Here is a 13,765-nt window from a genome sequence, read left to right on the forward strand (position 1 = left end):
TACAGAGGTGTAGCTTTTCATTCAGCATGGAGAACTGGAGACACCCCGGGGCCCAGCAGTTGCCCCCTCCAGGCTTTGCTCCACTCCCCATGCAGGGTGTTGCAGCACCCAGTGTCATGGCTTGGAGCAGGGAAGCTGGCATTCTCCATGCTTCCTGTCTCCTTGTGGTTTCCAGCAACTGTCCTCCCATCGGCATCTCAAAGCACCCATAGAAAGACAGCATCTGGCCACTCCACCAGCAGTACTGGTGCGAGATGAAGGGCGGGTAGGTCAGCCTAGCACCACACCAAGGCGGGTGCTTAATCATGGGAATGCTTGAAACCAAATCCTGCAATGCCTGCAGAGATACGTGGTAGGTGGGGCAGCCATCATGGTCTCTAGGGGGAGAGGGGGCTGCTATAGCAAAGGGTGAGGCTCTATGGCTTATCTGGAGCCACACAATGAGAGATGCCCTCACTTCAAAAGAGAACTGGGGAAGCAGAGAAGGGAGCTGCTCACTGGGATGCAGGTAATCTCAACTGCTTCTATAAACTAATCTGGGTGGCTGCCTGGGTGTAGGGCATGTGAGCTGTCCCCATGTCCCCACCAGGCCTCAAATGTCTCAATTGACACACTCCTGTCAGACTGGGGATTTCACAATTTTCTGGGTTCTTCCAGGCCAGAGACATTATCTTGCCACTTAGAGTACAAAGGGTTGATTCATGAAACAGAGGGTGTAACCCAAAGCCCAGTGTAACCAACCGGGTTTGGCCCATAGGTTTCTGTCACCTTTGGGTTAGTTGCTAACAGCAGAGGGTCATGAGTACATCTGCACCTCTAGAGACGCCGCTCAGTGGTAAAAGATGCTCCAGGGAGAAACTCTGAAGCACCAGTAGCTTTCATGAGATGACAAGAGTGTCATCCCAGGTGTGCTGTGGCTCTGAGAAGGGCCTTCAGTGACCTGAACCCTCTGGACAAGCCTCCTGAGCACATTGCGTCTTTCTGAAGAGAAATGCTGATCTTTGGCCAGCCCAGCTCATCTGGGACCATGAAACCTGCAAATTGGTTTGACCGTGACTTGCTCAAATCCCCCTCTGGACTCTGGAGGGTCAAACCTCTATACAAGTACAGCTACCCAAGCAAAATAGACCAAATTTTGTGATCTCTAGGGTGAAGCTCCCCAAATCTTTCCCATCCACCTTGGTAAGAGCATAGGCAAGGTTATAAATACAGATGAAAAAAACAGGTATGCTCCTTTTAACCCCATTAAGAAATTACTGGCCACATATTTTCTGAGAAGGTAGAGGAAAAAATAGCACCTAAGAGCTACTAATAGTTCCTAGACACAGCTATTAGCAGATGCAGCAGGACAAATTAGTTTGTTTATCAATGATGAGAAGATGAATTCTGTGGCTATTAATGGCCCCAAAGTAATCTTTGGTGTAGCTAGAGAAACATTAGAAGCGGCGATGACACCCTGCTAGAGGACAAGTAATGAACAGCAAAATAACAAATAACTTCCACAAAGTGAAGTGCTGGAAAAGTAGCCTGATCAGCATCAACTCAGAAATGCACATTTTCAGCATTGTACCACATCTGTCCTTCTTCATGTCATAAAGGTCCATGAGAACAACCAAAGAGGATCTTAACCTGCTCCTCAGGAAACAACCATGAGAGAGGCTGTTTAGCGCATCAAGGAGTTTTCTCCAGTGTCCAAAGCTGTAGGCACTTAAGTCTCATGATGCCACCACCATGGCTTCCACAGCAGGTAGCATCACAGGCACCACTTGGAAAGCAAAGGCTTGACCCGGAAAAAGGAAACAATGACCTGGAGAAGCCATTGGTAAAATACCTGGTCCTTGGCCGTGATGCTGGAAAGCATGGGCAGGCCACAAGAGAGCAGCAGACATAGCAGAAATTGAAGGGCACTATAATTAGCTGAGGTAGCAAGAGGGTAAAGAGAAATGCTAAAAAAATGAGGGAATGTTTTTTGCTGGCTCACACTGGCTTTGTCTCCTGCTGTAAAGAGGCTTCATGGATTGAAAATAAATGATCATGTCACATACTACTGTGTTTGCTGCTGCTGCTCATCTCCGCAGTCGTGAGTGCACAACTGACATCTGCCATGATTCCCCCATTGATAAAATTTGGGGCTGCAAATGATGCTGTAAGAGGACATTGAATCATGGAATAGAACAAAATCATAGGATCGTTTAAGTTGGAAAAGACCCTCATGATCATGAGGTCCACCCATTAACCTAGCACTGCCATGTCCACCACTAAACCATGTCCCTTTGTGCCACATCTACATGACTTTTAAACACCTCCAGGGATGGTGATTGAACCACTTCCCTGGGCAGCCTGTTCCAGTGCTTGAGGAACAATGTGCTCATTCTCACACCACACTTTCTGCTGAGTGTAAATATGAAATTTTGAGACACCGTTTTCTAGAACAAACTTTTCTTTAAAAGTCCTTGTTTTGCTATCACGGTGCTCTTGGAAATTTTGGCTAACACTAGCCTGGTGCTGCAGCCCTGAGGGTCCCTTTTTCTCCAGTTGTGGCTTGCTATCTGGGAGTGCTACTCACTCCTTCTCCTTCACAGGGTGCTCTGAGCTTTAGCGCTTCAGATGCCTCCAGGTGGTCTGGGACCCGAGATGGGAGCTGTGATTCCTTCCTCCTTCCCCTTCATTCCCACAGTGTCACCTGCCTGGGAATTGGTGTTTCACCAACAGGCACAGCTCTGTGCCAAAGCATCTTTCCTAAGACAGCATCCGACAGTGAATAAAACCCAACCCACCATGGCTGTTGTGAATGGTGGCTGTCCCCAGGCCTCCATCTCCCTGCATTATCACCAGCTATGCTGGTTATTCCTCACTCCCAGGATGCTCCACCAGAGCTGAGAGGTGCCAAGGACTTGCAGAAGGGCTGACCCCCCTCCCTGCTGGACCCCTCTGTAGAGTACTCTGATCTCCCCTGCCAGGGCACAGGGACTCCCAGGTTCAGTATCATTAATTATCACTGGGTAAGTGGGTTGTTTTGAGCACTTAAAACTACTTTAAGGATTTGGATGCACACCAGCAGCCAGTCCATAGACTTGCCTACAGGTTCCTAGACAAGGAGGTGTAAATCCTACTGATAAAGCTTGTTAATGTTAGGGGGCTGGGGAGGGGGAGGCAGGGGGGTGTTGGAGCCAGGCACAGGGATCTCTAGGGGCCAGGACAGGTGAGCCCGCCACTCCAGTCCCTTCCTCCTTCCAGGGAGCCCCTTGCCCGGGGAGGGGGGGAAGCACTGGGGTGCTGTGGTTAGTCAGGGTCAGGCTGATTTACGGCAGCAGAGGAACCGGGGCTGTTAATTCAAAGTTGCCGCTTATCGGTGTTTAGAAAGCAAGCTCCGATCTGTTGGTTAGCGATTTGGCCTTTGCTGTAAATAGAGGGGCCCCGCGCTTTGCTCTGACATTTTTGTCCTTATTATCTTGTCTCAGCCTCTGAGGGAGGTGGGAGAGTTATTTAAGGCTGACCTCAGTGGAAGGAAAATGAACAACTCCCTTACCCCACCCTGTTTTTCTCTCTGCCCCTGGGTAACAACTGTTGCATTGAACTATCTGTGCAAGATACTTAATCCTCCACTCTCCCTGCAAATATTTTGTAGATCAATTCACCCTGCTGTGCCCAGAGAAAATAATCACAAAGAGACCAAGTAGAACTAATGTCAGGGGGTAAAAGTGGCTTTTGCATCATTATCCTCCCAGGAAAATCAGCAAGGGTGGGCTTTGACCCCACCAGATGCTGCATCTCACCACTGAGTCTGTCTAGTCTTGGATTACCATGGTTCAGGTCTAATTCAAACCTGTGTTTCACAAGAGTTTCAGAGCCCGTTGGTCCATTCCAAACTAAACCTCCGAACGCCGCATACAGAAACACGTGATTGTGGCCAGTTGAAGCTGGAAGGAGTGTTTTGGACTGGGGGTCCACACACTGGAAATTTAGATCAGGACCCAAAACGTCTACAGTTCTGGAGGATAGGCTTTAGGGGGTGTGCAAGGAGTCTGTGTGGGTGCCATCCAGTACTTTACACCCTGTTGGGACATACATGCTTTTAGGAGGTTTGCAGTACAGAAGTCAACATGTGTGACGTTCTCCACCTGCTCCTGGGTGATGTACAACATGTTTAAGATGGTCAAAGTGAATTTGTTAACAGAGACACAACCCCCCACCCCTCATTCATTTGGATCACAGCTCTTGCAAGTCTAAAAATTGTTTAATCTCCAAACACTCATTTTATTGACCTGCCATCGCCAGCCCTACCAGCTGCACAATGAGAGTTCTATAAGACTCTGGCAGTGCATATGGAGTGCAGTCACATAGGGTTTTAAAGCCCTTACCTAATCTTTGCAAACCTCTCTATTCAGTTAAGAAAAACAACAAAAAAAAACCCCCAACCAACACACCCCCGGTCCCCCAATAAAAAAAAAACCCTCCTTATCAGTTTTCAAGACATTTCAGACACTTTCTGCTTTCAGCCATGCCAGAAAAATGTCAAAAGATCATCTTTCCTCTGGAAAACATTTCCCCAAACATTGCAACGAACAAGTGTTGGAAAGCTGAAAACAAATTCTTTGCGGTGGAAAGTGCAGTACCTTTCCTGGTCCCTGGGGAAAAAAACAAGTCTGATTTGAGCTGGATTAGTAGCACGAGTGACAGCTCAGGTCTTATCCGAATCAATTCCTGTCTCCAGGGAGTGGGGTGGTGCGTGTGTGCTCACATACCTGCGGCTGTAGGATTTGTAAATAATTGAGTTCTTCTGATCCGAACCATCACAGCACGAGAAGAAAGATTTGGTCCTGAGGGGGCTGACAGAGGTTCAAGCCCCAGATCTGCCACTTAGACGCTTCTTCCCAAAGCTGTTTAGGCATGTAATTACTTTTCAGGCTCTGTGCCTGGTCTGAGCCTCTCTGATTCTCTGCCTCCTTTTATCTGTGAGCTTTTTGCAGGGACAAGAGTACTCCTCTACCTCCCAAGCGTGTAATGAAGATGAATTCATTACAGCTGTAACACTTTAATGAGCACTGTGAAGATACAGGGTATCCTTACAAGTCCTAAAGTAGGTAACTCCCTCTCAGACAGTGCTGGGGTGCCTGAATGCATGGTCCAGACCTGTGCTGGCAATACATTAATCCACCTCTGCCCGTGATTCTGGAAGGGATTTAGCGAGAGAAAGTGTCTGGCTTTCAAGCTTGTGCGGTGACTGGAATTAGTGTCCTTAAACATAAGGATAACTCTGGAGTAGGAAACACTTATGTGGCCTTCTGGTCTCTGGGGAGTGCATTTCAGCTCCTGGGCACTCAGTATCCTTTTCACCACTCCCACACTGATGCAGGAGACGTCTTAGGTCATTTAAAATAGTGCCTATGATTAAGGAAGCAGGATCCACTCCTAATTACTCTCAGAAGGATGTTCAGCACATTTAGGATTGGGGCTGCACAGCCTAGTTACACGCAAACCAGACTATGTTACCAGGTACCACACATACACTGGCCTTCCTACATGGCCAGCATTACTGGAACTGAACAGAAATAGAAATGCTGGGAGAGAAAGCACATGGTGAAGGCAAGCCCCTGGTGTGTTACTGTTTAAAAGAACCCCCCCCAGCTACTGTTCCACGTGTAACTGTGCAATCAGTAATATCCTGGCAAAGAAAGGCTCGGATCAACTCGTCTGCAAACAAGGGACCATTTTCCACCTCTGAGTTAGCGCTGTGCATGTGCACCAGTTGTGGGTCTCCTGCCGCAAGGGGCCCCAGCTCGGGTTTGCATACTGCCCGCAGGCGAGGCGGCTGGCTTCAGTCCGGACCGCAGAAGGATGCAAGAACCAAACTCAGGATGCTAGACCAGAAATATATTTTTTTTAATTCTTAATGTCATGTCAGCAGCAGCACGATTCCAAAATGAAAAATAATTCTGTTTCATATTTCTTTACACAGAGAGACAGACAGGCAGATCCAGGCACAGCAGCAGCGACAACAGCGGGACACCACTCGGCGAGGCACTGGGGCGCGCGGATACCAGAGGCTACGGTGGGGCCTGGCTCAGAGGAAGGCTTTTCTCCTTTCTTCCTCCCTTGACAGCCCATGCTCCATCTACAGGAGGACTTAACCTGGGCCGACCCATCACCTCGGCTTTCTCCAGGTCACGTTTTACAGAGCTTGCAGCCACGATTGGTGAGGTCTGGGAAAATGGCACGAAGGCTCCCATAACCCACCCCAAAGGACATGAGCTCATGCTTAGCTCTAAGCAGCCACATAATCCTACAAATCTGCTCCACTGTCAGGAAAAGGGAATTTATAGCATCTTTTGCTGGAGGCTGTGACTGGGTAGATCCTCAAAGTCTTTTCTTCTGAGTGATCTTGTTCAAGGCAGCTCTATAAATCTGACCAGCCTTGTGCAGAATACTTTAGGGGATACCTTAAGACAAAATTGAAAGCATGGGAAAAATCTAAAAAGACTCAGGAAAAAGCCTGAAAACAGGGATACTGGAGGGCCACAGGAAATCCCAACAATATCAGAGATTACAGCGGGGGCTGTGGGCGCCTCTCCAGCCCACAGGAAGCTGATGGGTGATAGAGACCAAATGTTCCCCGATATGGGAGAGCGGATTAAGGGAGAGTCAAGGATACACCAGCTCTATTAGTGGAACTGCTATGGGAAGCAGCAATAATCTGTGACGACTGGGCCAAGGCAGCTTCAGAGTATCAGCTGCTTCAATGGGCAAACTGTGCTTTAGAAGAGTCTGTCAAGTGACGTGAAATAAGTTTGTCTTTAGAAAAGGAATACCATCTAGTGGCCCAAAAAGGCAATAAGGAGGCGCAACAGCAATTAGACAATCTGATGAATTTAGAAAAGGAGAAGGAAAAACTGCAGAACTAAGGAGAGGGATTAACATATATAGTGCAGTGATTCACCCTGGAGCAAGGGAGAGCTCAAAAGGGACCTGATCATAGTAAATGCAAAGCTAAAATTAGGCACTTACAAAAGCAGATTGGGATGCAAAAATTAAAAATAACTGCTGTAGCTGCAGGAAGTGTAGAGAACTGGATCGGGAGCCATCAGAGGAAGATGATTTCAAGGATGATGTGGGCAAATGGGAAAAGGAAGAGAAGTTGAGAATAGCAGCATATCCCATGAAGACTGCAAGTGCTGTCCCAGGGCAGACAGGTACGGCAGATCACATTGCTGTAGCTCTTAAAATGAAAAAAAAAAGTGACCCTAAGGCAGGTAGCTGTGGAGATGAAGCCACTGAATGAAGGCACAACAGTAGAGTGGAGTGAAGAAACTGCTTCAAATTTTGAATTGAAACAGTAAGTTGCTCTGAGCATGTACTTCACCAGCTTTTCTTCATTGCACGTTGGGCACTTCCATGAATATTTGATCATGCCCCCATGGGCATTTAATCAAATTGTCCTGTGGAATGGTAAGACAAGAATGCAATTGGCAGCATTAACAACAGTCCATAGGCTTGAGGAAGATGAGGAGTCTTTAATGAACTGATGGGGAGCTGTTCAAACATCAGCAGGACATCACATTGTGTACCAACCAGCCACTTCCAATAGAGCACAGGTATCTCCATTGCTCCTGGCAGCCCTGAGGGTGATTCAGGCTCCTTGGACAGTGGATGAATTAGGAGAGCTAGCAGCACAGATGCACCCCCATGGTTCACAGCAAACTCCCAGATGGCAATACGCAGGGGAAGAAGCAAATTTCCAAGCTGCTTTCACATTAAGACACAGACAGTATACTTTTACTTGCATCCCACAGGGACAAGCACCTGCCCTGCTGCACACACTTGCATTAGGAAAGTGTTTGAATGGTGGTATCTAGGGGACAAAGAAAAGAAAGTGTCTTACGTGGATGATGTTCAGGGGACAGCAGCTAGAGAAGAAGAGGTACAAGAGAGAAGTAGGTGAGTTGTAAAATTGATAGACCAAATGGGATTTGAAGTCAGTTTGAATACAGCGCAATTAACGCAACCCCAACTTAACTGCTTGGGAATTGGAACTGGTGAAACAAGAAGATGGATAGATGCTAGAAAGGTTAAACTTTCTGTGAAATAAAGACTCCCCCTAGTCTGTCCCAACGCTGAAGAGTGCTGGGAGGATTTAATTTCTTATGGCAGCATATCTATAAATGTGTTAGTATCTTATGGCAGAGTATCCATCTTTGCTAGTACCAGCAGAGCATTGGGGAAATGACAGAAAAAGAATCAGGGAGGCAGCTGGAGCAAAGAGCAAGACGATGCTTTATCTAACCTGAAAGAAGCTGCTTGAAAAGCTGCTGCACTAAAATTCCCAGTCAAAGAAAAATTGTCATCATCATCATCATTTCAACATGAGCTGATTCTGTGGGAGTAGTACTGCTACAGAAAAATAGTGAAGGAAAATGGATACCAGTAGCACACAAGTCCTCCCCTCTCCAGAGACTGGACTAAAATTTCCCTGGCCATGCGAAAGCCTGGTTAGAAGCAGTCTGAGCTGTGATTGCCTTCAAGGCCTTCCCTCTCAATGGTCCAGTTGTACCCCAGTGTACTCATGCTCTGCTCTTAAGCACAAAAAGAAGAAATGGATGTTAATGTGTATATATTTTTACAGGAAACCTGCAATAAACCAAAGGTATTGTGGACTTGTAAGAGTGCTAAATTTGAACAAGGAGGAAAAATAATCCAAGATACTGCTATTAGTGGAATGAAGGAACAAATGGTGGGGAAACTAGAGAAAGGATCATGCAAGGAGCTTACAGGCTGTCAGTAAAAGACAGACCCTTCTACACAGTATCTCTCTACAGATAGCTACTATGCTGATAATAGAATAACATACTGGATGCATGATAGGGAGAAAAACAATGGCAAGCACATAATGGGACACTCATGGAAAAAAGAGGGGGTTTATTTTACAAGCTTAGAGAAAGACCAGGAATAAAATACTTGCAAAGGATGTTAAAATACATGGGAAGACTGAAAGCAATACTTAGAAACAATTTAGTAAGCAAGTAGATAAATGGAGTCAGAGTGTTTACTGCAGCCCAAAACAGGAATCAGCTGAAAGAGAAGATGGGATGGATACTGTGGCTGGCTGAATAAGAGCAAGTTATCTTAGACTGTCATAATAAGTTATGTTCAGGAGTACAGGATACTCTAAAAGGAGTGAAAAGAATTTATATTTGGTCCCAAATGAAGTGAGAAATGGAGGACATAAATAAAAACTGCATAAGGTGTGCAACAATGCAAAAGTGGACTAGTAAAAGAAAGCTGCCAACCCTATTGCATTGGCTAAACCAAGGACCTTGGCAAATACTGCAAAGGGATCATCCAGATAAACCGTTCCAAATTAAAGAAGGGTATCGTTTTCTCTTTGTCACCATGAATATCTTTCCAGGATGGGTTGAGGCTTTTCTACCTAGAAGAAATACAGCCACTGGAACTGCAAAAATGCACTAAAGAGAATTGTCCATAGGTAGGGAACAGCAGCTGGGATAGGATGAGGTGAAGAGCAGGGGGGTTGTAAGTGAAGTAACTTGATCCTTAATGAGTAACCCAGGTATTAAGCAAGGACTGCATATACCCTACCACCTGCAATGCTCCAGACTGGAAGAAAGAAATGAGTCAGACTATTAAAAATAGACTACAGAAAATTGTAGGACAGTATCCAAAGTGACAGGCTGAAAAGTTAACCTTGATATTAGTAGCTTTAAGAAGCAATGACAGATTAGGGACCTGTTTACAAGTCTACCTTATTTTGTTTGCACAGCCTGCTCCTTGGCGGTCCCATATCCAAGACGCTAAAATATCATGGCACAATAAAGAAGAAAACAAGGCTTGGGTAAGTAGCAGCAAGGTGAAAAAAATGGGTAAAGTGAGAAAAGAATACAATTCATGTAGGACTTGTGAAATGAGGGGCAAATTTGAAATCAGATTAAAAGGAACAAGAAATAGAGACAAAATGGAAAGGGATTTGTTATGTTACTAACAGGGTAAGTCCTCTAAGGTGTTAAATAGATGAGGGCAATGGTAAATACATACAGGTTTGTGAGTCTCAGATCTCCCCCTAAGGGGACAACAAATTCTGGCACCTGCCATGAATTTGTCAAGACACGGAAAATGCCCCAAAGGAGGAGCCTCCGGTGCACGTTCTGCGTGAGCCCCGCACTCACAGCACGCCCCAGCGCAACCCCCTCTCTCGGAAGCAAAGAGGGTGCAGCCCACGCCGTGTTTACCTCCCGTGTGGCTGCAGTAGATTTGTTTATATGCTTGTATACTAACGGGAAGGGCTTATGCTTTGAGTTTTGCTTATTTTCTATTTTTGGAGGGCAACAGATTTTACTACAGCTCCTCGAACAGGCAACAGCTGACAGAGTCACGGAGCAGCAATGCAAACTCTGAGGCAAGGCGGAGGAGTTGAGGGCTCCGGCAGTTGCAAAGATTTTTAACTTGGCTTTTCACACCATATTAATAGCTTTGGTCTTTTTATAAATTGCATTAACTTTAGACATTTAACAAGGCAGATAATGACTCTGAAGCTCTTAGGAGAACTAGAGGTGACCACCTTCAGTCCTTTATGGGTTTTGAGGCCAGATCATGAAACAAACACCTCCGTAAAGCCCCCCTGCCCAGTCCTGACAGGGAGCCCGGCATCGCCACAGGGTTTGCAGCATCCTTGTTGCCCTCATTTATGGGCAGTAACCCAGGAGCTGGTGACTACCAAAGGAGAGCAGAACAGTGACCTGCAGTCCAGTAACAATGAATTGCTATTGCTAACAAGGCCATAAGCTGCGCATCAACTATACAGGCTTCATTGTTACATCTGGCCTGTTTGGAGCTTTATTTCAGCCTGTTTTACTGGAGTGACCAATAATACTTTCATGGCTAGATCACTCACCTATTACCTAATCTGCTTCAGTCTTGCATAGCTTGCTCCAGCTACTTAATCATAGAATCATAGAATGTATAAGGTTGGAAAGGACTTTTAGAGGTCATCTCGTCCAGCCCCCCTACAGTAAGCAGGGACATCTTCACTCAATCAGGTGTCTCAGAGACCCATCGAGCCTGACCTTGAATATCTCCAGGGATGGGGTCTCCACTACCTCTTTGGGCAACATGTTCCAGTGATACACCACCCTCATACTGAAGAACTTTTCCCTAATCTCCCCTTATCGAGTTTAAAACCATTACTCCTTGTCCTGTTGCTGGATGCCCTCATGAACAGTTCTTCCCCAGCTTTCTTATAGGCACCTTTCTGGTACTGGAAGGGTGCTATAAGGTCCCCCCTCAGAACCTTCTTTTGTCCAGGCCAAACAGGCCCAACTCTCTTAGCTTATCTTTATAGGAGAGGTGCTCCAGCTCTTTCGTCATTTTTGTGGCCCTTCTCTGGACACGGTCCAACAGGTCCACATACTTCCTGTGTTGGGACCTCCAAAGCTGGACACAGTACTCCAGGTGAGGTCTCACCAGAGCAGAGCAGAGGGGCAGAATCACCTCTCTCGATCTGCTGGCCACACTTCTGATGCAGCCCAGGATGCGGTTGGCCTTCTGGGCTGCAGTTGCACACTGGTGGGTAATGTTCAGCTTTTCATCCACAAGTACCCCCAAGACCTTTTCCTCAGGGCTGCTTTCCAGCACGTAATCTCTTAACCTGTATGGATAACAGGGATTGTCCCAACTCAGGTGCAGGACCCTGCACTTGGCTTTGTTGAACCTCATGAGGTTCACCTGGACTCACTTCTCTCTCCACCGTGTCCAGGTCCCTCTGGATGGCATCCTGTCCCTCCGGCACATTAACTTCACCACTCAGCTTGGCGTCATCAGCAAATTTGCTGAGGGTGCATTCAGTCCCACTGTCAATATCATTAATAAAGATATTAAGCTGCACTGGTCCCAGCACAGACCCTCGAGAAACTACGCTTGTCACTGTCTTCCATCTGGATTTGGAGCCTAATCTAATAGTAATAATGTAAGACCCCGAATTAAAAATTGTTACAGCTCTTAAGGGAGCCTTGAGAGCTACAGCTCAAGATCTGGATCCACCCAGATTGGGAAATCATAGCTGAAGTTTTGGAAAAAATGCTCTAAAATTACAATAACTGACTGAACTCAGTAGTTTTATTCAGTTACAAGACAAACCTCTAAGGAGGAACAACTTGAGGAGAAGCAGTCAGTCCTAGTGTTGAACTGCTGGTTTTGGAAATAGCCTTTAAAGCAATTTAGGAGAAGAGGTCAAATAAGAAAGTAAACAGAAAGGAAGGATTGAAGCAGGTAGGAGATGGAGTGGTGTCAGTAGCTAAGTAGTTAAAATTTGAGAGAGCTGGGGGTTAAGTATACGTATGTGAAGGTCTGAAATGGGATAAAGTGTAACAGATTGTGAACTATTATGGCTGAGCCACAGTAGAAGTAGCACACTGGAGAGCGATATTATATCTAAGCATTGGAGAATACTTACTCCTAATAGCCAAACGTTGACTCCTAAGCCTTGAATTTCTTTAAAGAGGAAATTACAAAAATCATATATAGTGGATAAGGATGGTAAAAGCCTATACAGAAATGTTATAACTGACCATGCAAACAACTGTGTGTAATTCTCCCCTTCACTGTCCCCCACAGCTGTTTAGCTGCCTCCACGTGTCCCAAGCCCAGCTCTGATACTGCACAGCTGCATAACCTTGGGCCAAACTTCTGAGCAAACCGCTAAGTTATGAGACAGCCTTCAAGAAGATAAGAAGGGCAAAAGCAGGGGGAGGAAAACTGAGAGCTTTGGGTCAGATCAAGCTGTTAATATCTGCAGTGAAAGCTGGATGAAACTGGGTTTGAGCATCCTAACCATACGTTACCTTCTTTGGAAATGGCCAGCAACAGCAGGAGCTACACCAGGTGACAGTGATACTGGAATATCTAGGAACAAGACAATGCTGTACCTGTGTGGTAGGCTGGAAAAGTGAAAGCATGTGAAATCCTCCCAAGGACTGGCAAACTAGAGACACCAGTGGCCCCGCTCAGTCCGCAATAACCAATAAACTCAGGACACCAAGGGGCTGCTGAGGCTGCCCAGAGCCACTAGCAAACAGAAAGATCAGTAGCTGTGACTGCTGTGACCGACAGCAGCTAGGCTCTTGAGCACTCCTTGCTGTGGGAACTTTTAAAACAGCTTGAAGGGGGTACCCACGATCTGGTCTGGGGTGGCCAGGGCCTGCTCTGTGGTGCTTGTGTTTGGGAGAATGCAGGTAGATCAGGGCTGCTCTATGTTAGACAACTCCTGGCTTTGGTCAGTTAGAGGTTCAGGGGAGCTATGATGCTTAGTGCAGCTTGGCAAGGTTGTGCAGCTCAGGGGGTTGTGCCTAAGCATCCCCCTGTCCAAGAGGGTTGAGGAGAGGTGGGGAGCTGAAATTTCAAACCTCGTAGGGTTGACTTAGGCAGAAAAGCTTTTTAGCACAGCTCTGCATTTCCCAAATGTATGAGGCTGAAAGAGGCAGGAAATGGTGGGGACTGAGGGTCCCTCATTAAGTTGCTATAGGAGTTGCTTTGGGGCTAAAAAAGCAGATAAATTTATTCTCTCAAACTGCAAAAAATAGATTTTTTTCTCTCTTTTTTTTTTTTAAATATATAATAGAGAAGCTTTTCTCCTCTTCCTTGTACCCAGGAGCCTAGCACACACCTTGTGACTTCAACTTTGTCTTGCACGCTTGGCCATGTTTTTGGTCTGTGTTAAGCCTCTTTCAGCAGTCAATAGAAAAGCTACCCAAAATGCCAG

This window comes from Gallinula chloropus (genome assembly GCF_964237585.1).
Source record: "Gallinula chloropus genome assembly, chromosome: 4".
Classification (NCBI taxonomy): Eukaryota; Metazoa; Chordata; class Aves; order Gruiformes; family Rallidae; genus Gallinula; species Gallinula chloropus.